Source organism: Dipodomys spectabilis, unplaced genomic scaffold, assembly GCF_019054845.1.
Source record: "Dipodomys spectabilis isolate Male_0828 unplaced genomic scaffold, ASM1905484v1 ptg000239l, whole genome shotgun sequence".
Classification (NCBI taxonomy): domain Eukaryota; kingdom Metazoa; phylum Chordata; class Mammalia; order Rodentia; family Heteromyidae; genus Dipodomys; species Dipodomys spectabilis.
Genome location: NW_024870916.1, coordinates 2,340,505 through 2,365,814, shown reverse-complemented (window position 1 = coordinate 2,365,814; position 25,310 = coordinate 2,340,505). Strand labels below are relative to the sequence as shown.

At 38.6% G+C, this 25,310-nt stretch overlaps 1 pseudogene; it reads left to right on the top strand.

Moving 5' to 3' along the window:
• The first annotated feature begins 3,243 nt into the window (after positions 1–3,243).
• LOC122124558 lies at positions 3,244–3,343 on the top strand (annotated as a pseudogene).
• Positions 3,344–25,310: the final 21,967 nt, after the last annotated feature.

Here is a 25,310-nt window from a genome sequence, read left to right as displayed (position 1 = left end):
GAACAAAGAAGGAAAGACATAATTCAAAATCACTTGACTGAAAAGTATGAAAAAGAGTAGTAAAGAGAGATGAGAGAAAACATAGAGGACTGTTTTCTCTCCAATGGAGTAATGAGTTTTGATCTTGTTTCTTCCATTCTATATTCACCAGCTATCAAGTGTATCTCAGGACTGGAATATCCAGTTCAGACAAAGAGATCTCCCATTAGAAAATATTTGCTGCAGATGTAGGTGATTTATAACCTTAGACAATCTATTTAAATCTGTTCAAAATTCTCCCCTACCCCAAACTGCCCTCTTTGAACAGTTGGTTTGCTTTTCCCATACTGCCTTTGATTAACTATTTAAAATTTTGAGAGGTCATATTCATACTCTCTAGAAATTGCTGTTTGGTTGTGACATTTGTGTGTTTGGTTTTTGTTGTGTTTTTAACTGAATTTCAAAAGGTTGTGGTAGTGTGTTACAATTAAATATGTCCATGTAATTGTCCAGTGCTCCTGGATCAGAGTCACTCCTTCTATCATTCTCAACCAACACCTTCTCCAAGATTTATTTCAGATTTACCACTTCCTTTATCACATATGTACATTGAGTGTTCTAGTTGTACTTGCCACTTGTTAATTTTTCATTCATTCTATGTTTTTACTAATATTCTTCTCTGGTTTCAACTTCTTTATAGTCATTCTGTTAAACTGTCTGTTCATACTTTGACAGGTTTATATACATTCCATGGCATTTCAAACCTGCATATACTTGAACTGATATCAGCTTATATTTCCATAATTAATTCATCTGCAACAACAATTTGAAAGACTGGAGATGTGAAGGACCTAGACCTGATTTTATTCTTATCCATTTGGAAGATTAATCTTTAGTCAACAAGAAAGTTTAAAAATGGCTTAGAATGTTTGGCTAACTAGCAGTTTTTATAAATGGCTTTGTACAATGGTTTGTGATTATTTTATTTTACATGGGATAATATTTTCTACTACCTATAACTTTTGGGAAAAGAAGAAAACTAAAATTTATTACTGTGGAGGAATATGATAGAAATAGAAGACAGATTTTATGTTTGTCACATCTCTGATGAGTACCCATATTCAAGACTTGAAGTCATATTTCTTAAGGAAAATATCAAACAACATGATAAGGCAAATATTTGTGATCTTTTAAAATCAAAAAGAAAAAACCAAAAAGAAAAAAAAACAAAAAGAAAAAACATCTGGAAGTTGTGCTGTGGCTCAAGTGGTAGAGTGCTAGCCTTAAGCTGAAGAGCTGAGGGACAGCGCCTAGGCCACGAGATCAAGCCCCACGCCTGGACCCCCTAAAAAAATTATTTTAAAAGGAATATATTTTCAGGAGATTAAATATAGGTTACCATTGATTTGAGAATGACAACCTTTTTATACTACATAACCAAGTTTTACTGAAGTACCAGTGTTTTGAAGCACTAAGGATCTTCTCAATTAATGTTTTTCTGAATTCTATTTGACTTCTAATTCAAGTTTTCCGAGCCTTGGTAGACAAATTATGGATTTTATCCTTCCAGGAACTATTTTTTGTCCTACTTATACTGGACTGAAATCTTTCATTAATCATTAGGAGAGGGGTATTAAAGATATTCTTGTGACATTTGTGATCTTGTTCACTCATATGGGCTGGTCATCTGTAAATTGAAAGTGTGAATTACAGTAGTTTCTCTCAGATTTTGTGATCTCATCTTTCATTTTAAGTTGCCTTTTATTTCACAATTGCTTACTGCTAAACCCTGTGTAATTGGGGCCCTAAATTATTATAGGAAATGAGAAGTTAAGATGAGTCTTCAATTACTTTCTGTTGGCATGTTGCATGGGCCTAGGTGAGAAGACTTGCCCTTGTTATCTGATGATGCAGATAACTGGAACCTGGGATCCTAGGACGCGTGGGTCCTGTAGAATAATAATACCCTTTGGACATCATATCAGCAAAATTTGGGTATGATCAGAAATATGGAGAAAACCATTCTTGGTCCAGCGAGTTAAAACAATATACAGAGCAGCAGAGTAAAATCCCTTGCAGATTAGAGGAAAACAACATTTTTTTACCATGTGAATTCAGTAGACTAAGAACACTTGGAAGGTATCACAAGTTTATACCGAAGACATTGCACTGAGACTTCTTATATTCTAATATATATTCTAAACCTAATTATTTATATTCCAATCTATTTATTATAATAAATATCAATTTATTTGTCAAATTATCGATTAATTCTAGTAAGTTTCATTGTGTGAAACATAAAATTAGCACATATAAATACAAAATATATAACTATATGTAATATAAGGAAATGTTTTTCATTGTTCTGTTGTGGTTAAGGTATCAAAGGCAACTCTGTTTTACAGTATTATTCCATTATCTCTACCTCAGAGTTTGGTAGAGTTAGACCTAAAGCTTTACCATTTGTAGATTTACAGCCTAGAGGCAAGAGGAAACACTGTGACTAAAACATTACCAATGTAAGGCCTAGTATCAAGGAGAAAAATATGGACTTCTCCTGGATCTATGGAAATATTTGGTGATAGAAATTCAGTAGTGTATGTTCCTATCTGGTTGGATGGTAGACAGGTCAGGACAATAATGCATAAGAACATTTTTTTTCACCTTCTTGGCTTTAGCTATTTTTGAAATGGTAGGTATAATAAACAACTACATTTTGATAAAATACTTTCTAGTCAGAACTGTTTATTTCTCTATGATCCCTTGTAGCTAAGATTAGTTTTGTTCCAGTAAGATAATCTTTGCTGTCAGGGTAAGATATTCTGTTTGGTCTGTTACTACATGGAAGAAGGGTAAAGGGTCAGTAGACATTTGTGCCAGTAAGACCTCATTTGGGAAATTTTAAGCTGCAAAAGCTTAGAAGTAGCTCTTCAGCAAGGCTTACTTTGAATCCATTAGCTCCACAAAGCTAACTCAGTTGATAAATAAGTACTTGAAAAGCCATCTCTTTGAACCTAGCTATAAAGGCTTCAAAGTATGATCAAATTTAAAATGAAAAAGACTTAAAATAGTAATTGGCAAAAAAATGCAAGTGTGAGCTATCTACCGAACAATATGTTTTTTCCACTATACACAGAATTTCAGAGAAATAAGATCAATAGCATTGTTAGTAACAATAAGGTTTCCTTGTTACAAATAGACAACCAAGGATATATGCCTGTATAGAGACTGAATCATTAACTACTTAAATTTACAGGATACTACATGCTTCGGCAGCACATATACATAAATTACAACAATATAGAGATTAACATGCCACTTGGACAAGGATGATATGAAAATATGCGAATTATTCCATATTTTTCATTCTTCAGTTGGTAGAAATGACAGTTATTAAAAAGTTGATTACAAAAATACAAGTTTAACAACATATGTGATTCATATAATTAAAAGTTAGTTTGATATCAGTATATTAAATCTTCACCTTAGAAAGGTCTTTACATAGCATAACCTTTACAAAATTTTTGAAATTAGATAACATTTTAATTTTATCCCAAAGAAATAAAATACTATAAGGACCTAGGAGAAAAAAGAATCTTAAACTGTTTTTATATGGAATGCAATCTGTAAGGACACATTTATTTATGAATTTATATAATATATAAACAATGTAGTATTCAAAGTATTATATCTAGGAGAGAATGAAATAGATTTGGACATTTTACAAACAGAATACAGAATATGTTAAAATATACTTTCTTCAGACAAGCACCAGAAATATCTTCAGGTTCTGTACTACTCATTTCAACAGATATGGTAAAATTATTTCTGATTTTAAAAATCACAAGCTCTACAGAAATCATTATAGATGTATACAAACAACTCTTGAATATATTTTGACATCAAAGTCAGGCAATTCATTTGGAAGAATACCATGGAATCCATGAATTTTTAAAGTAAGATATTGCTGTTGCTTTGTATTGTGAAAATATTTTGTACAGAGACAAAGGATGGACTGGCATTTTTTAAATTTAAGTAACTTAACCAAATCATTAAGACATAGGAGAACAATTTGTACAGCCTTTCATAACTTCAAAGAGGTAGTCATACATACTTATCTTTTGGCAGTATCAAATGCAGTTTCTTCCAAGTTGTTCTTCAGACCTGGTTTAAAATAATGGTTCAAAAGAAGGAGATCAAACGTATCTTTGCTGTTTCTATTCCCAGCAGCAAGATGCAAGGAGGTCAAGAGGCCTTTCGTTTAGACATTAGTATCTGCATCATGATGAAGTAAGAAAGAAGCCACACTGGTATTATTCCACATATAAGCACTGTGCAGGGGTGTCCAGCCATTCACAGTTATTGCATGAATATCTGCCTCGAGCCACCAACTCATGGACAATGTCTCAGTGTCAACTGTAGGTTTCCTGATGAAGAGCAGTGTACTCATCGTCATCCCTAGTATTCACACGAGTGGCCTTTTTGGAAAGTTTTCGCCACACTGTAGAAAGCCGATTAATTTCAGCAGCCCAAAGAAGAAATTTGCTTGGATCCTTCTGCATTTTTTTCTTACAAATGATACCATTCCTCACTTTTTCATCTTCTTCCTTGTCTTCATCAGAATTGCCTAACCAGAGACTTTGAGTACCAGTTGGAATGAGATGTCCATGTATTTCCCCAGTAGTTGACGTTGGTTTAATAATTAAACTTCAGTAGAGAAGCAAAAAGTTTAAAAACTGTTACAAAGTAAAGTAATTAATCAGAATATGTTACTATTCATAATAATCATAAGCTGAATTTATAGTGATATTCAAATATGTAAGAAATGAGACAATTTGCCATACATTTGCACTTAATAAGTGAGAAAGAATTTTCTAGGTCTTTTAAAATATATCTTAAGTTTAATAAAGAACCTATTCTGTCACATCATATGATAATCAGATAAAGCTGATATTAGAGCAAAGAACAGATTCTACTAAGTTTTTGTATGTTAATGTATATACTTATTTTGGTTGTGGGAAACTGTGGGGATTTCGACTTGAGTTATTGCTCTTGCTAGGCAGGCGTCATATCAGTGGTTAATTTTAGGATAGGGGTTCCCTTTCCACAAGAACATGCACCTGATCTGTCCTTTTAGCCTTCCCATCATCAATGGCATCAGAGTTGCAGACCAACTTGTCTAACTTCCTACCTTGGCTGGCCTGGATTCCACAGTCCTTCCAATCTTAGCCTGTAGATAGTGCAGTGTGGTAGAAATGATCCAATGCACCCAGCTATAGATTGAGAAGGAGGTCCACTAAACTTTCGGCCTGGTTCTATTCTTAAGCCTCCTCAGTAGTTACGAGTAGAGGTGGGAGCCCCTGGTGCCAAGCAGTAAGAGTATTTTTTAAAGTAACTAGACATATATATGACTTGTGATTACCTCAGGAAAAAAATTCAAAAAAATAATGTTTAAATATTCATATTATAAATATTTTAAAAACAAAATATATGTGTCTGAATAATTTACATGTGTAAAAATCATGCAAAATTATATTAACTAGTCCTACAACTCTGAAAAAAGAATTACCCTAAAGAAACAGAAGAAAATATTTAAGTTCAAAATTTGAAATTTAGAAAATTAAATGAAGTGTACTCTTTAGATGACTTAAGTAACTGTAAACCCTCTGCATATAAATTTTCTTATAAAAATGCATGAACAAAGAAAGCAAAAGTACCCATTGATCAATAGCAACAGCAAAAGCATCAGTAGTTCTTTTTTTGAGCATACAAAAAAAAATCAATGGAAGAGATAACAATGTTCCTTCCATAAGAAATGTACTTATTTATGTAACTGTAACCCCTCTGTACATTACCTTTACAATAAAATTAAATTGAAATTAAAAATAAACCAAACAAGGGATCTTCAATCATATTATGACAAATTTCTAATCAGACACTAGATTAAATATTAGACAGCAAGGGCAACACATTTAAGGTGTTAAAAGGACATATCTAATACCAACCTTTCTATCAAACATATATACTTCCCCCAAGTGTGAGAGATGAGCTAAGTACCTAACGATGGCTCAGGCATATAATCTTAACTACTCAGGAAGGTGAATTGTGAGGATTGTGGCTCAAAGACAGCCTGGGCCTTCTCCCATCAGAAGCAAATTGTAGGAGAGCTGTCCTTGAGAAGGACGGAGGTCTTCTTGCCATGTCATTGCTGGAAAAAATATAGGATAAGGTGGCCATCAAGCATGGAGGCTATTGGCCAGTGTCTCCACAGAAGCAATTTATGAGATTCAGGAGTCCTCTACAAGAACAGAGGACTTTGACCACTGTCCTAGTAGTTTCAGGAATGGCATAACAATGATCAGAGCAACCTCAACCCACATGGAGTCCTTAGCAACAGTCTTTGAAGCTTATGGGCTAGAGTATCAATGCTGGCAAGCTATGATTGGTCCACTTTTTCTCTGACTTCACTGGCCCAGACTCTGATTGGTCCATTTCTTCTATGATGTCATTATGATGGGCTGTGATAGCTCCGTTTTGAGAGGTCATGCAGTCTATATAGGAAGCCACTGTGCTCCAACCTATGTCAGTTAACACCTCTAGGAGCTCTTGATTGGTGTCACGCTGGACTGACTCAAAGCAAAATACATGATTTTTCTGATTTGGGGAGGGGGTGTGAGTTGTCGTTTGGTTTTGGTATTTCTTTTTATTTTTTCTGTGTTTCCATTATTTTATTTTGTTAATTTTAGGTAGACTTGCTACCTGCCATCATAGCAGAAGGATGGAAGAATACAAAGAATCATCCTCCGTATCCTTGAATGAAGAGATCATCAATCAATACCAGATGAAAGAGCTCATTGACCATGGTACCAAGGAACAAGTGAAGCTGGCTATCCCCACCTCACACACATGGAAGTGGCAGTTAAAATACTCCTGAAGGGATGAAAGGTTAAGGTTTGAGGCAGTGACCACTTGTTGCTTGTTTCTGTCTAGCAAACCAACACGTGGTGGTAATCCAAACACCTGGTTGATTGTGTGCCTTTATAAGACCTGCAAATCCTTAGCTCAGGGTTCTCCTCCTAGGCTCCGCTGTACCTAAATGTAGGACGAGGCCCAAGCTGCAGCACGTTTAAATAAAACAGCTGTAGAGTCTGACTTTCGGTGGTCTTTTTGCGGGGGGGAAGGGGGTTCCTGCAACCATGGCATAACATATTATTGGGGGCTGGTCCGGGATACCCCCCAAAGACCCCTCAGACCTCAGACTCCAAAGGTAAAACAGCACTGTCATTGTTCATTTGTCTTGTCCTCTTGTTTGTCTGTTTTACTTTCATTTTCTCTTGTGAGGATGGCCCCTCCAATTCGTAAAGGGTTGTCAAAGTGGACCCACTTGCACGACAACACTGGAGGAACTGGGAGACGTCCCATATCCTCTTGTGGGGAGGGGATAACCCTGCTGTGTGGAGCAGGGGTTCTTGGAACCCCACCATGTGGAGGGGGGTCCTTGGAACCCCACCGTCTGGGGCGGGGGGTACTTGGAATCCCACCGTGTGGGGCAGGGGTCCTTGGAACCCTGCTGTGTGGGGCGGGGGGGGGGGGGGTGTCCTTGGAACCCCACCGTGTGAATTGTGGGGCGAGGGTTGGTTTGGTGTTGGGCCGGAACTGACCAAGAGAGCCTTCTAACCGAGGCCCAACTCGCCCACTGTGGGTCTGCTCCTTCTGCTGTGGGGCATGGGTATGGAAGCCGCCATGACAGGAGTCAGTGGACCAATTTGGGAGATCTCCACTTTGTAAGCATTTTTTTTGTAACTGTCAGGCCTGCATGTGTTTTGTTTGTACTGTTTATTGTTTTTTGTACTGTATGACTGACAGGACTGGAAACCATGGGCAACACTCCCTCTAGCCCCCTAGACTTACAAAAAGATACTAAGAAAGAGGAAAAGAAAGTGTACCCCTGGTTTTTCAGGGAGATAACTTGGAAGAAGAAATGTTTCCTCCCCCATACTCCACTTCCCAGATTCCTTTTGCAGAACCTGAGAATGATCAAGAGGAGGGGGTAGCTATAGAACACTTGGCACCTGCCCTTCAAGTTTCTGAGGGGCCAGGCAACCCCGCAGTGGGATCAACCCCCCATCTAATGCAGCTGTTTTTATCCCTACGTGCCATAGGTACTGTGGATGTGGTTGTCAACAGCAACCCAATAGTGCCCATTTTCTACCAGTGCTCTATACAATTGGTGCATACAAAATGCCCCCTTTTCTGAGAAACCCCAGGATTTAATTCATTTGCTTGAAACTATTCTCTTTACTCATCAGCCCACTTGGGATGATTGCAGTCAGCTTTTGCAAGTTCTTTTTACCACTGAAGAGAGAGACCATATCTGAGAGGCTGCCCAGAAACATATCCGTGGCCCCACAGGAATGCCCATCACGGATCCTTCCCTGATCGCTGCCTATTTTCCTGAGATCCGACCAACATGGGACTACAAGACAGTTGAAGGTAGGGACCGTCTCCTCATGTACCACCAGGCTCTGTTGGCAGGTCTCAAGGCTGCGGCTTGCCCACCTACTAACATGGCCAAGGTTTATGATGTAAGACAGGGAGTAAGTGAAAGTCCAGCAGCATATCTTGAGTGGCTCTTGGAAGCTTTTAGTCAATATACTCCATATGATCTTGAGACCCAGAAGTCGGCTCAGATGATTATGTTTGCCTATATAAATCAAGCTGCACCAGACATAAAGTTGCAGGCTCTAGACAGCCTTGGTGAAAAGTCTATAATTAGGGATCTAGTAGCCACGGCAGGAAAGGTTTACAATAAGAGAGACAGAGGAGCAAAGACTGGAAAGGAAGGACAGAGAACGTAAAATGGAGCATGAAAAGAGAAACCGGGCCAAGGAAAAGAGGCCAGATTTGTTGGACTCACCACTATCTCATGCTGAGCATACCTGGTTCACAGATGGCAGCAGTTTCATTCGAGATGGAAAAAGGTACACGGGCCCAGCAGTCACCATGGACACTGTGATAGTGTGGGTAGAAGCACTCCACCAGAGAACATCTGCACAAAGAGCAGAGCTAGTGGCACTAACAAAAGCCCTACATATGGGAAAAGGGAAGAGACTAAACATTTACATAGACAGTCAGTATGCTTTTGCCACCGTGCATGTCCATGGAGCCATGAGAGGGGGCTGTTGACAGCTGAGGGAAAGACTATTAAAAACAAATAAGAAATTTTAAGCCTCATCCAGGCCTTATGGGAAACAGCAAATATTGCCATTATGTACTACCCTGGCTAGCAAAAGGGAACTGATTCAATAACCAAAGGAAATAACTTGGCTGATCAGGCAGCTAAGGAGGTGGCCCTCCAGCCCAGAGCATAAGTACTGACTCTAGTAGACCCATGGCCATGAGTTTGCCTCCTGAGCCTCAGTACTCCCAAGAAGACTTGGAGTGGATAAAGAAAATTCCCAAGGCCTATAAACCCCCTGGCAGAGAAGGAAACAAAGACTGGTGGAAAACTGGTGAGGGGAAACTTACCTTGCCACAAAGATTGGGCAAGGGGATTCTTAAGAGAATCCATCGGGTCTCTCACATGGGAACCTGTAGAATGCAGGACTTGCTCTGACACTCAGAAGTAAAAATTAGGCAAGGGAATCAACTCTTGAGGACATTGTTAAAAATTGTAAAGCCTGTCAGCTCACCAATGCCTCCAATCAGCCAGTTACAAAAGGAGCTCGCCTCCATGGAGATAGGCCAGGTGTGTATTGGGAAATAGACTTCACAGAAATTAAAAGTGGAAAATTTGGATATAAAATTTGCTAGTTTTTGTAGAAACCTTTTCAGTATGGGTTGAAGCCTACCCAACAAAGCATGAGAACACAAATGTTGTGGCTAAGAAGAAATTCTATCCAGGTATGGCTTCCCATCACCCAATGGGCCAGACAATGGACCAGCTTTTGTCTCAAAATTAAGTCAGCGAATAGCTCCGGCATTGGGGACAGATTGGAAATTGTACTGTGCTTATAGACCCCAGAGTTCAGGGCAGGTATGAATCAGACTCTATAAGAGACCTTAACTAAATTGGCCTTGGAGACTTGTGTAGACTGGGTATTGCTCCTTCCTTTTGCCTTGTTTAGAATAAGAAATTCACCCTATCGGCTTGTCCTTAATTGCTTGCTGATTTGGATGATACTGAATTTCTGTGTAAGCTTGACTATTTACAGCTGGTGCATAAGAGTATGTGGCCCCAACTTAGAGCATTATATGATTCTGCTTCTATTCCTATCCCACATTTGTTTAAACCAGGGGACTGGGTGTTTGTTCGAAGGCACAATTTGCGATCTCAGGAAACACAATTGAAGGGACCTTACATGGTGCTACTGGCTACACCCACTGCCCTTAAGGTGGACAGCATTGCTGCTTGGATCCACTGCTCCCATGCCAGACCAGCTGACCCCTTTGCCCTGGATGACCATCAGGAAACATGGGAAGTCTCCAAGCATCCTACCCAACCACTCCGCATATGCCTCAAGAAAAGATAAATGGACTGATTGTTATTGGTATACTCGTTCAAGATCAAGAGCTGTTGAAGTTTAGTTTTGGGCCAGAGCCACAAGATTGTGGCTCAGGACCATAAATCAAGTGTGGGGGGGGGGGGTTTGAAAGGCTAAAGTTTCAGACAGTGACCACTTGTTGCTTGTTTCTGTCTAGCAAAGCAATATGTGATGGTAATCCAAACACTTGGTTGATTGTGTGCCTTTATAAGACCTGCAAATCCTTAGCTCAGGGCTCTCCTCCTAGGCTCCCCTGTGTCAGAGTGTAGGACGATGCCCAAGCTGCAGCCCGATTAAATAAAACAGCTGTAGAGTCTGACTCTCGGTGGTTTTCTTGCGGGGCGGGGGGGGCGGGAGGAGGTCCTGCAACCATGGCATTACAGCGAGAGTCCTCCAGTCATCAGTTAAAGAATGAAGTGGACATTTTTAAGAAGGTATGGCACAAACACACCATCAGATTATACCAGGTGATGGAGAAGGAAGAGTATATGTATCTCATCAATGCATCAATGGAACTGGCCACTAGGGGATACCTTCTGGGGGGATCTCAAAATCCTGCCGCCTATAAGAGGATGAAACCAAGAGGCTCTTCACACAAATTGTAAGTGCTGTTCACTACCCACACCAGAACAGAATCACACTGAGACCTTAATTCCAACAATATCCTGTTGGATACCGAAGGCAATATCAAAGTCAGTGGTTTTATCTGAGATTCTGGTTCACCCTGGGGCAATTGCTATCAAATGTATGTGCTGCTGTGCTATTCCACCCCCCTAAATTTTCCTGGAAGAAAGAAATGGTGGCCTGGTGCCAGTAGCTCACTCCTGTGATCCTAACTATTCAAGAGGCTGAGGTCTGAGGATCATGGTTCAAAGCCAGCCCAGGCTGGCTCTATCCTCTGACCAGACTCATACTGATACCAAAGACTAATTTGAGGTGGAGATGGCAATGGATAGAGATGGCTAGCATTTAGTTACAACTCTTCTCAGAATAAGCTGCTGAATGTGGGCCCAGGAACAGAGCAGTTCCAGACAAAGGGGAGGAGAACCCTAAGAGATATCAAAGATAACTTAACTTGAAAGCCAGAAGGCCCTGTTATTGAGATGGGAGAGATTTGTAAGTGGTGTACTAAAAAAAAGAGTTGTAAGTGGGAACCACGAATTGAGATCAAAACACTGTTTGCCTAGAAACCCTCAGTCCAGCCAAGAATAGAAGTGCATCAACTGCCATAGATTTCCTCAGGAGGGATTCCAGCCACTGAGCACCTTGTACTGCAGTGTAAACTGAAAGTTGTAGTTATCAAAGCATGTAATTTTTGTGCATACAAAACTACTTTAATTACACCTAAACTACACACTAGTCATTAAAATTTTTGTTTGATTTATTTTATTCTATGTTATTTAAGATGCAGTCTCATTATGTAGCCAAGTCTGATCTTAATTTCATAATTCTACTGCTTAGTCTCCCAAGTTTTGTGATTACAGGTGTGTCCCTCTTTGTTGTCCATCATATTTTATCTGCATGTTTCCTTAACTTTCAATACTTTATTTTATCCCTTGGCAATTCTGCGGTTTTGATTCAGAGGCTGGTGCTGGGCAACCTAGTGCTCTACCACTTGACCTCTGCGCCTGGCCTTACTCTTCATTTTACTTTAGATGAGCTCTTATTGTATTATTTTTTGTATTGAATTTTATGTGCTTGGGTCAGAATTAGACTGTGATTGTAATGTATTTTCTGCTGAGAAGCTTTTTTGTCCTTTTATATTTCTTATAAATATAATTTTTCTTCTTAATAAAAAGAAGGTACACAGCGGTGTTACATTTATATAAGTCATTTTAAAATTCAAAACCTTATTTTAGAAGAGTAAAATTGCATATAATCACTAAATTTTATCTCTAGAGAAAATGGCTACTAGATTAAATGTTTTTGGAGGCTAGGTCAGTGGCATTTGGAATTGTTCTCACTTCAGCTCTGGGCAATGCTACATAGCTCCAGGCCTGCATGGCCTAAATAAAAGCAAGTAAAAAGTAAAAAAAAAAAAAAATGATTTTTAAGGGCACATCTGTGGAAGGTTTGAAATACATTTGAAATACATTTTATTGACCTTTTGTACATTTCTGTGCTGATGAAAAGTGATATAGCAATTATGGTACAATATGACACATTCTTCTAACATAACATAGCATTACCACATTACCCAGCAATTCCATTGCTCATTGTGTAACCGAAAGAACTGAAAAGAAAAAACTAATAGCTCATATGCCAATAATAACAACAAAGTTCACAATAGTCAGAAGCTGGAATTACCTGGATTGTCTATCATATATACAGGTTTACAAAATTTTAGGTAAGCATTAATGGATTATGACATCCACAAAAATGCTGCAATTAACATATATCTGTCACGGATGGACACAAAAAATAATCTACTATTTATGTGAAACATTGACTAAACCATTTTATAAGAGAAAATGGAAGATTAAAATTTCTGGGGCAGGTCATTGGGGTGATTATTACTCAATGATTGTGTGGATTCCATCAGTATCAACAAGATAGTTCACAAATAGAGGTAATGGTGTGGATATAATTAATGTCACTGAATTTTATACATGCCTAGCAAGCATGAGGCCCTGTGTTCATCCCCAGCACATCCAAAAAATGCTAAATCTTCTTTCTGTTACCTACCTTGAGTGGTAGGTGCTTTTCTAATATTTTGATTGTATCCCTAAGAGGATCTCTGGTGCATCTCTGATGTTTAGCTTAATCATGCTTTACAGACAATCCATTGTTTTAATATTAATTTTAAATTTTAAAGGAAACCTCATATATTAAAATGAGGGCAATGCCTGCAGATCTAATTCAAGAGGCTAAAACAGGAAGACCCTTACACAGTATAGGCTGCATAGAGAGGTCATGTCTAAATTTCCATGGTTGCTGCTGAAACTGGAGGGAAAATTATTTGTAAGTAATTGCAAGTGATAGATAACTGAGAGATAAGTTTCTGATCACATTATATTTTGGTCATGTCAGCTTGTATTTAATATTTACATGAATTTTTAAATTTTTCCTTTTTCCCTTACTCTCAGCATGTCATTTTGAAACTTTATACTATGTTCTCATTTGCTACATTTAAAAAGAAACAGTTTTCCTTTGTATCATATTAAACATGGTTTTTGATTTTTTTCTATATTATACAACTACTATTATTTACTTTTGAAAATGTTAGGGAAATGAACACGAAGATATGTATTCAAATGTTTTTTTCATGCAATTGTTTCTAACACATTTATACGATTATTTCTTTGTTGCTTTGTATGTCCCTCCCCCACAGTATAACTCCTGCTTTCACTGTATTTGATGTCGGTATAATTTGTGGAGGGGAAGAGGAAAAACAAATCGTTTAAATAGGGATATAGGTGGACCCATTGCAACAATGAGATATACAAGTCGTTATATCGAAAAATGAAATTTACAACTTTGGTTCGGGGAAGGGGGGGTAGCAGGGAGGACTAGGTGGGGGAGTGGGGGAGGATGGGAAGGGATAGGAAGGGGAAACAAAGGAGGAGACTACAATGCTTGATAAGAAATGTACTCATTATCTTGCCCATGTAATTGTAACCACTCTGTACAGTATGTTCACAATAAAAAATTAAAAATTAAAAAAAAGAAAAATTTTATGTTTTTTTCTGCATGTAAGGACTGGCCACTGTCTCAGAGATTTTTCTCAGTTCTGCCAATTGAGCCACAGATAAACTTCCAGCTTCATTCTTTTGAAAAGTCTCATGCAAAGCCCAGCACAACTAAGGAGGCTGAAATCTGATCTTGATTTGAAGCCAGTCTGAGCAGCAAAGTCTGAGATTCTTATCTCCAATTAATCACCAAAAAGCTGCGTGTAGTAGAACGGTATCTAGCCTTGTGTAAAACAGGGCAAGTTCAAGCCCTAGTATTGTAATTACATTAACAAGTCTCATGGACTTTCTTGCTTGGGTTGGATTTGAACTACAACCCTTAGATTTCAGCCTCCTGGGTAGTTAGGATTTAAAGGCATGAGCAATCAACCGCAGACATTTTAATTTTTTTTTTTTTTTGGTCATTCGTGGGGCTTAAATTCTGTGTTAGTTGCTGTCTCTGTGCTCTTCAGCTCAAGGCAAACAGTCTATCACTTGAGCCATAGAACCACTTCCAGTTTTCTGGTGCTTTATTAAAGATAAGAGTTTCACAGAATTTGCTGACTGGGCTGGCTTGGAATTGTGATCCTCAGATCTCAGCCTCCTGAGTAGCTAGGATTGCAAGCATGAGCCACTGGTGTCCAGCTTATTTTAATATTTTTAACCAGCTCTTTCTTGCCTTTAACCTCAGTACATTTTATTTTGTCCAGTAGACCTGATCTTTGGGCCACATTGCTGTTCCTTAGTTATTTTGAAGGGGGATAGGGGTTGAACACTTGGCATGGGTGCTTTCTTTATGGTCTTCAACTGAAGGCAAATGCTCTACCAGTTGACCTACAGAGCCACTTCAGGTTATCTGGTGGTTAATTGGAGTACAAGAGTCTCATGAACTTTCCTGACAAGGCTGGATTTGCACCATGGTCTTCATATCTCAGCCTCCTGAGATTACAGTGTAGAGCCAGCAGTGCCCTTCTGTTCCTTAGCTTTTTGACTCAAGGACGATGTTTTACAAATTCAACCACAGCTTCACTTCTAGCTTTTTTTTGGTTTATTTGACATAAGTTTCTAATGTACTTTTCTGGGTAGTCTGGCTTCAAACCGTGATCCTCAGATTTCAGCTTCCTGAGGTGCTCTGATTAAACACATGAACCACAAACCCATTGTTCATTTAAAAATATTAATATGTTTTTTTCCACTTTATCTTGTTAAAATTTTCCTTGTTTTTTTTTTTTTTTTTTTTTTTTTTTTTTTTTACTTTTGTATATGTTTTGGTCCTGGGGCTATATATCAGGGCGCGGATGCAATGCCAGAGCATTTTCTTCAAGAGTAGTGGCTTTGCACATAAGCCAAATTATAGCTCATGGCAATATTTGTTTTGTCTTTGTGCTTGAACTAAAACCCTGGGTGCTGTACTAGAATGTGACTGCCCAGTTTGCATCTTGGGCCACAGCTCAACTCCAGGTTTTTTTTAACTCTTGGTAGTTAATAGGAGATGAGTCTTATGCAAAGCCCAGCATGAATCAGTTGTCTGAAATCTGAGGATCACGGTTCAAAGCCAACCAAAGCAGGAAATACCATGAGACACTTAGCTCTAATTAATCACTGAAAAAGTCGGAGTGGTAAAGCTCTATCCTTGAAAAAAACAGCATAAATTTAAGCCAAACATAGCACACAGATGCATACACAGAGAAAGCCTCATGGACTTTCTTGCATGGGGTAGCTTTGAACAATGATTCTCAGATTCAGCCTACCTTCATCCTCTCTCCTTTGAAAATTTTATGGTTCCTGTGGCTTGACATCTGTCATTGGGGCCTATATCTTAGCTTTTACACTGAAGATTGGTGCTTTACCACCTCAGCCACAGCTCAAGGCTTTGTGCTGTGTAGCTGGGGATAAGAATCTCAAGCATGTTCCTTTCTAGACTGACTTGACTCTGCAATTGTCAGTTGTCAGCCTCTTGTGTAAAAAGAATTACACATATAACCATCAACATTTGGGTCATTTTAAAACATTAATATGTGCTTGCTTCCACCTTTTTTCTTTTTTTTTTTCTTTTTTACTTTTCCTTGGAGAGGAAATTGTAGCTCAGATGTCTCAGGGCATACACGGGACCAACCATAACATTTGGTTTTTGTGGGGAAGTTAATTGGAGAGAAAATAATCATGTATAGCTAAGCCAGATTCAGGAGGCTGAAAATTGAGGAGAGTCCATGACACTCTTTTCTCCAATGAACCACTAAAATCTGGGAGTTGTAGATTATTGAGCAAAATAGTGCAAGTTCAAGCACCAGGACTGCCAAACACACACACACACACACACACACACACACACACACACACACACACACACACACACACACACACACACACACACACACACACACACGTCTTATGAACACCTATACTTGAGCTGAGCTTTAAACAGTATCCTCAAATTTTAGCCTAACTAGCTAGAATTACAAATATGAGTCCCCAATGAAACTTCTGTTACTTGATCTTTCTTGTCTTCTTCCCACCTTCTTTTCATTTATTTCATTCTTTTTGTTTGTGTTGGGCCTGGAGCTCGAACTCATGCAAGTATTGGCCTGACTCAGGAAGCTGAAATTTGGCCATCATGGTTTGAAAGCAGCCTGGACAGGAAAATCCATGAAATTCTTATCTCCAATCAATCAACAAAAACCTATCCCCAGTGTGGCCACCACACACAAAACAGTCTCCTGGAATTTCTTGATTGGGTGTGCCTTTGCATAAGACTTATATTTCAGCCTCCTGCATTTCTAGAATTACAGACATGAACCAAGAGTCCTGGGTTCTCTACTTCCAACCATTTAATTTTCTTATTGTGATGCTGAGGCTGGATCTCTGAGCCAGGGCATGGTTTCAATTGGCTTTTCATTCAAGGCTGTTGCTTTACAACTACAACCACAGTTTTATTTCTGGTGTTTTTTGCTGGTTAGTTGCAGACTTAAGCACTTCCCTGTCCAGGCTGGCTATGAACAACAACCTTCAGATTTCAGCCTTCTGACTCACTAGGATTACACATATTGACCAAAATTTTGAAACTTTAACTGGATTTTCTCACAACATTTTTATTCTTTTTCATAATCCTGAGGCTTGAATTCAGGGCTTGAGCACTGTCCCTGAACTTCTGTTACTCAAGGTGAGAACTCTACTACTTGGGCCACAGTGCCACTTTCAGTCTTTTTTATTTATGAGGTACTGAGGAAACAAACCCAGGGATTCAAACATGGTAAGCAAGCACTCTGTTACTAAGCCACATTCCCCGCCATTCTTATACCTATTTATTTGTATTTTTATTTCCTTGTGTATGCTGGTCCTGGGTCTAAAAATCAAGTGCAGACCCAGAAGTTTTTATTCAAGATTAGAACACTAAGACACGAGCCACCACATAACTTGTGGCTAGTACTTTTTTTTTCTTTTAAGTAGCTACTTAGATTTGAGTCCATGAATTCTACCAGGGCTGGCTTTCAAATGTGATCCTCAGATTTTAATCTCCCAAGTGGCTACCATCAGAGGTGTGTGCCACCTATGCTTAGTTCATTTTAATCTCTGAAATTGTCTTTTTCTTATCCTACCTTCTCTACATTTATTTATTTTATACTTTGTGTGTGTGTGTTGGTGTATATGAAGGTCTGGATGCTGTCCCAGAAAATATTTTCTCATTTCTGCCATTGGAGCCACAGTTCAATCACCAGGTTTTATTTTTCTTCCTTTTGGTGGTTAATTGGACATAAGAGTCTCATGTAAAGCCAAGCAAGACATAGGAGGCTGAAATCTGAGGATTGTAGTTGAAGCCATCCTTGGCAGGAAAGTCCATGAGACTATTTTCATCAACTAAATACCAAGATGTTGGGAGTGGTAGTGCTCCTACATGAATTCAAGCACAAGGTTGGCACACACAGATAAAAAGCCCCATAGACTTTCCTGTTTGGACTGGCTTTTAACTGGTATCTTCAGACTTCAGCCTCCTGAATAGCTAAAATAATAAGCAAGAACCACCAGTCCCAGGCTTAAATCTCAAATGGTAATTTCTTCTCTTCTTTCAGTTTTGTTTTTGGTCGACTTAGGGCTGAATTGGGAATTGTTTCCCAGGTTTTTCATGGAATTTCAGTACTTTACAACTATTATCACACCTTCATTTCCAGCTTTTACTGGGTACTTAAAGATAAAAATTTCAGTCACTGTCCTGCCCAGGCTGGCTTTGAGCTATGATGCTCAATTTCAACATTCTTAATAGCTAGGAATACACACATAAACTAAAAACCCATGGCTCATTTTGAAATTATAATTTTTGCTTTCTCCCATATTTTATAATTTGTGGTCTTTTTTCTTTCTTTTTGTAAGTGTCTTTTTGACAGTGAATAACTAGGAATAAACATCAACCAAAACCCATGATCATTTTGAAACTTTATGTTTCTCTTTACCCATCATTTTTAGCTTCTGCTTTTTTGTTTCGGTTTTTGTTTTTGTTTTGAAATGTGTGTCTAGGATTTCAACTTAGGGCTTAGGTGCTGTTCCAAGCTTTCTGTTTAAGACTACCACTCAACCGAATGAACCAAAGCACAGCTTGTAACTTATTTTTGGTGCAAATTAGATATATGAGTCTCATGGACTTTCCTGCCTGGGCTGGTCATGAACCGTGATCCTTAGATTTCATCCTCCTGACTACCTCGTATAACATGTGTGAACAACAAATGTTTGATTCATTTCAACTACTCTCACGGACTCTTCCTTTTGTACTTCTGTTCTCCTTTTATTTCTTCCGTGTTTGTCCTGTGGCTTGAACTCAGGGTCTGGGTGCTGTCCCAGAAACATTTTCCCAGTTTTGCCAGGAGAACTACAGCTCAATTCCTGTTTTTTTTTTCTGTTTTGATGGTTAATTAGAAATGATTATCATGTAGAGCCAGACCTGATTCATGAGGATGCAATCTGAGGATCAAATTTTGTACCAGCATGGGTAGGAAAGTCCATGATATCTCCAATTATAACCACTAAAAAGCTGAGATTAGTAGAGCCTTAAGCAAAACAGTACAAGTTCAAGCAACAGGTCTCACACACAGACATACACACACAGACATACACACACACACACACACACACACACACACACACACACACACACACACACACGTCTTATGAACTTTCCTACTTGGCCTGGCCTTTAAATATTATCCTCAGATTTTAGCTTCCTTTGTAACTAGAATTAGAGTTATTATGAGCCATCAATGATTGGCTGATTGGCTCATTGAAGCCTCGGTTATTGGTTCTTTTCTTCTTCTACCCTGCTTTACATTTATTAATTTCATTGTTTTGGGTGTGCTGCTCCTGGAGCAGGAACTCATGCAATTCCTGGACTGTTTCAGGAGGCTGTGGTCTGACCTTCATGGTTCAAAGCCATGTTGAGCAGGAAAGTCTAAGATCCTTACCTCCAATTAACTTCCAAAAACCTGGGAGTAGTACAGTACTAGCCCCAGGATGGCCCACAAACAACTGTCTTCTGGACTATCCTGCTTGGATTGGCCTTTATACTCGATTCCCATATTTCTGCCTCCTGAGGTTTTAGAATTACAGGCGTGAGTCACCAGCACCAGGTTCTCTTCTTATGACTATTTTTGTGATCCTGAAGCTGGATCTCTGTGCCAGGGCACTGTTTCATAGCTTTCTCACTCAAGACTGGTGCTTTACAACTCCAATCACAGCTTCACTTCTGTTTTCTTGTTTGTTTGTTTTGCTGGTGATTTGATGATGAGACACCATAACCCTCAGATTTTATCTATCTTTGTATCTAGGATTACACACATGAAACAAAAACTCATGCTCATTTTGAAAATTTGGTTGGATTTTCCAACACATTTTTTAATTTCTATCTTTTTTATTTCCACATGTATGCTGGGCTTGGGGGTATAAATCAGAGCCTATGTATTGTCCCAGTAATTTTTTTTCTCATCTATTTTTTCGTTTATTTATTTTTCTTTTTATTGTGAAAATGCCATACAGAGGGTTTACAATTACATGAGCAAGGTAATGAGTACATTTCTTATCAAGCATTGTTGCCTCCCCCTTTGTTTCCCCTTCCCATCCCTAGCCATCTTCCCACCACACCCTCATCGCCCTGACAACCACCCTCCTGAGCCAATGTTGCAAATTTGTTTTTAAACATAACATCTTGTACATCTCATTGTTGCAATGGGTACACCTGTATCCCTATTTTATTTTGCCCATCACGGGGCCTGAACTCTGGTCCTGGGCACTGTCCTTCAGCTCTTCAGCTTGAGGCTAGAGCCCTACCATTTGTGCTACAGTGCCACTTCTGGATTTTTCTGCTTATGTGTTGCTGAGGAATTGAACCCAGGGCATCATGCATGCAAGGCAAGCACTTGACCACTGAGTCAGCTTCCCAGTTCAGTCCCACTATATTTTTAATGCTAGACCTCTAATATGTGAGCCCCAGCTCAATTCGGGGCTTTGTTTTTAAACCATATTTGCCTAATTAGAGTTGAGTCCATGGACTCCCCTGCCTTGGCTGGCCTTGAACACTGATCCTCAGATGTGAGACCCTTGAGTAACTACAAAAACAAGTGTAAACTATTTCAGTTTTGCTCATTTTAACCTCTGAAATTGGCTCTCTCTTTTCTTCTTCCACCTTTCTTTTCATTTATTTATTTTATTCTTGTGTATACTGTTCCTGGAGATTGATCTAAAGGTGTTGGTAATATCCCCGAAATCATTGTCTCATTTCTGCCATTGGAGCCACACGTCAAGCTCTAGCTGTTTTCTTTCTTCTTTTGGGGGGATCATTGGACATAGCAGTCTAATGGAAATTACAGAATAATTCAAGGAGCTGAAATCTGAGGATCAAAGTTTGAAGCCAGCCTGCATAGGAAATTCCATGATACTCTATCTCCAATTAGCTGGTAGTGATTCCACTAATGAGATTGATAAAACTCCAGCCTAGAGTAAAGTAGAACAAATTCAACCCCCATGACTAGCACACACAGAAAAATGGCCAATGGAATTTCCTGTTTGGGCTTACCTTTAAATGTTATTTTCTGACTTTATCCTCCTATGTAGTTAATACAACATGTGTAAGCCACCAATAATTGATTAATTTATTTTTTTTAATTTTAATTTTTGTGACCATAATGTACAGAGGGGTTAAAATTAGATTGGCAAGATGTCAAGCATTGCAGCCTCCTCCTTTGTTTACCCTTCACATCCCTTCCTGGCCTCCCCCAGCCACTCCAACCAATCCCCCCCCAATCCCCGCACTGAAGTTGTAAAGTTTGTTTTCGACATGACAACTTGTACTTCTCATTGCTGCAAAGGTCCACCTGTGTCCTTATTTAAACAACTTATTTTTCCCCTTCCCCTCCACAAATAATACCGACATCAAATATAGTGAAGGCAGGGGTTATACTGTGGGGGAGGGACATACAAAGCAAGGAAGAAATAATCTTATAAATGCGTTAGAAACAAATGCATGAAAGAAAAAAACATTAAAATACATATCTAAGGTTTCATTTTCATAACATCACATTATCTGACCTTTTCTGCTTGACTCCTACATATACTAGATATTGCAAATAAGGAAATCATGGGACCTATGTTGCTTTGGGCTTGGCTTACTTCACTTAATATAATTTTTTCCAAGCTTTTCCATTACCTAACAAATGGAGAAATGTCATTCTTTCTGATGGAGGCATAGAATTCCATTGTGTATATATACCATATTTTCTTGATCCATTCATCTACTTAGGGGCATCTGGGTTGGTTCCATATCTCAGCTATGATAAATAATGCTGGAATAAACATAGTTGTGCTGGTAGCTTTAGTGTGGTCTTGTTTGTAAACATTTAGGTCAATGCCCAAAAGTGGGATTGCTAGGTCATAGGGGAGCTCTTTGTGAAGTCTTTTGAGGAACATCCATACTGCTTTCCAAAGTGGTTGAACAAGTTTACACTCCCACCAACAATGAAGTAAGGTTCCCTTCTGTCCACATCCCCTCCAGCATCTGTTGTTGTTAGAGTTTTTGATTATAGCCATCCTAACTGGGGTGAGGTGGTTTCTCAATGTTGTTTTGATTTGCATTTCTTTTATGGCTAGGGAGGTTGAGCATTTCTTCGTGTGTCTATTGGCCATCCTACTTTCTTCTTCAGAGAAGTTTCTCTTTAAGTCTTTCGCCCACTTATTTATTGGGCAGTTGTTTCTTTGAGGATTTGTTGTTGGGGGATTTAATTTTTTGAGTTCCAAGTATATTTTAGATATGAGACCCTTGTCCGTTGTATGGCTAGTGAAGATCTTCTCCCAATCCGTAAGCTTTCTATAATTCTTGCTAGCTATGTCTATTAAGAAAATTTCGGCCTGAGCCAAGGAGATCTAGGGTTTCTTCTATTCCATCCTGTAATATTTTCAGAGTGTCTGTTTGACTCCGAGGTCTTTGATCCATTTGGAGATGATTCTGGTGCAGGGTGATATATAAGGATCTAGCTTTAGTTTTCTACAAGCAGTTAACCTATTTTGCCAGCATCATTTACTGAAGAGGCTATCTTTCTTCCATTCTATTATTTTAGCTCCCTTATCGAAGATTAGTTGGCTATAGTTCTGTAGGTTCATTTCTGGGTTTTCAATTCTATTCCATTGGTCCTGAGGTCTGTTCTTATGGCAATACCAAGCTGTTTTGATTACTATGGCTTTATAGCAGAGTTTGAAATTTGGTATTGATATTCCTCCAGCAGTGTTCTTTCCATTGAGGAGCATTTTTGCTATTGGGGGTCTTTTATTGTTCCATATGAATTTTTGGATTTCCTCTTACATTTCCTTGAAAAAAGACGTTGTAATTTTGATAGGTACCACAGTGAATTTGTAGATAGCCTTGGGAAGTATTGCCATTTTCACGATGTTAATCTTTCCAGTCCAGGAGCATGGGAGGTTTTGCCCTTTTCTAAGTTCTGTTTTGATTTCCTTTTTCAAGATTTTAAAGTTTTCATCATAGAGATCCTTCAATTCTTTGGTTAAGTTGATTCCTAGGTATTTTATTTTTGTGGGGCTATTACAAATGGAGTTGCTTTCCTAATTTTAGCCACACTGTTCTCATTGTTGGCATACAGAAAAGCCATTGATTTTTGAGGGTTAATTTTATACCCTGCTACATTGCAAAATTTTGTGATTGATTAATTTAAAAGTCTGTCACTGACGATTTCTTCTCTTCTTCTACACTTCTTTATTTCTTTTGTGCTGTTCCTGAAGCTTGAAGTCGGGGCCTTCGTGTTTGTCTTTTAATATCTTTTATATAACTTGTTTCAGTTTTGTTGTTCTAATGTTTTGTTTGTTTGTGTTGCTTTATATATCTTATTTTTATATTTCACAAAAGTAACTTTTAGCTTGGTACTGGTGGCTCATGCCTGTAATCCTCCTCAGGAGGCTGACATCGAGGATCACAGTTTGAAGCCAGAACAGGCAGAAAAGTGTGGGAAATACTTATTTCCACAACACTACCAAATATACAAGAAGTGGAGCTTTGACTCAAGTAGTAAATTGTTGGCCTTGAGCAAGAGAACTCAGAGCTCTGAGTGCAAGTTCAAACCCCTGGACTGGCACAAAAATAAAACTTTCATTACCTTATATTATATTAGGATTACTGCTGTCAGAATCCAATCCTAGTTTTAAGTACCAACTTTTGTAGCAGAAGCAACTTTTGATTTTTTTCCGGAGGAAATTTTATGCTTGTTTTATTCCTTGCCTTGTATTTACATTCCACTAATGGCATTCTTATTTTTTTGTTTGGAGGGACATTTCCATAATTCAATGACATAAAAAATCATGTCTTGAAATTTTCTTTATTTTAAATAGGAAAGGGAAATGCTGAGTCTGAATCCAGCAGAGAGCGAATGATGGTTTGATTGCAGAGCTGTTAAATCTATCCCTGGATGTGGAATGCTACGATTTGCAGTGATTTGGTGGATGAGTCTTCATGCAGCTTCACAATAAACTTCTATGATGTCACAGTTAACTTTGCCATTACAACAGATAGGTGTCAGCCACTGATCTCACCCTTACGTGGACTTTAGATACACAAAGAAGAAAAAAATAATTAGAAGAATTAACTATTAACCACAAGATCACAGCGTGATGACCTTTCCTGACTGAATTCTGAGATTACATGAGCAGGGCAGTTTCATCTACACAAGGTTACTAAGCACTAAGGACCAGGCAATGTTGTAGGCAACTGGAGAAACAGATGTGAATTCAGCTGCAAGTGGCCTGCTCCATGAATCTTTCATGCTGGAGGAGAAAACCAGAAATTACAATGATAATGTCAATATTTCAGAAGGATGGTAATGTGGGGAGACAGCTTCACATTGAGGATGGGAGGAAGGCACATATGATCTAACAGCAGGGGACATCATCCATGCAATTATTGCTTTTCCATGCTGGCTCCAATCTCAATCCCAGATCTCATCCTTCTGAGTAACAAATTATAGGTATGAGGCACCTGCAGTGAGCTCTTTGATATAAATACCTATAACCAATTTTTGCTAAGTTTATTGGAAGTTTCTTGAGAGGAAGGTTCAAAATTAAATATATTATGTGTCTTAAACATTCTTTTCATTATCTTCTAATTATTTGAATATGAGCTGTCTTCCTCAGTTTTGGGAAAATGTTTTTCATTTTTCAAATCCTGGGGAGGGAAGGAAAACCACAGTTTCTTTGTCAAACTTGAAAAAAAAATAGTCATTTCAACTTACCAGTTTTGCCAAATAGTATGTCATGTCCTTGATGGATTTTTCATCTTCAACAATGTTAGATGAATGAAATTATAAATGGGAGAAAATCAACCACATAGTTACAAGCTTATCACAATGACAGATATAAGCTGTCCACTTTCTACCGGATAAATCATTTGCCATAAGCATTAAAAATCTTGAATGAAAACTTGGAGATTCTTCCACTTTATATAAAGTTGGATTTTTGCTTTGTATTGTTTTATTTTTGGTTGGTCATGGGGCTTGATCGTGGGGCCTGGGGGAAGTCCCTCAGCTATTCAGCTCAAGGAAAGCACTCTACCACTTGAGCCACAGCACTACTTCTATTTTTCTGG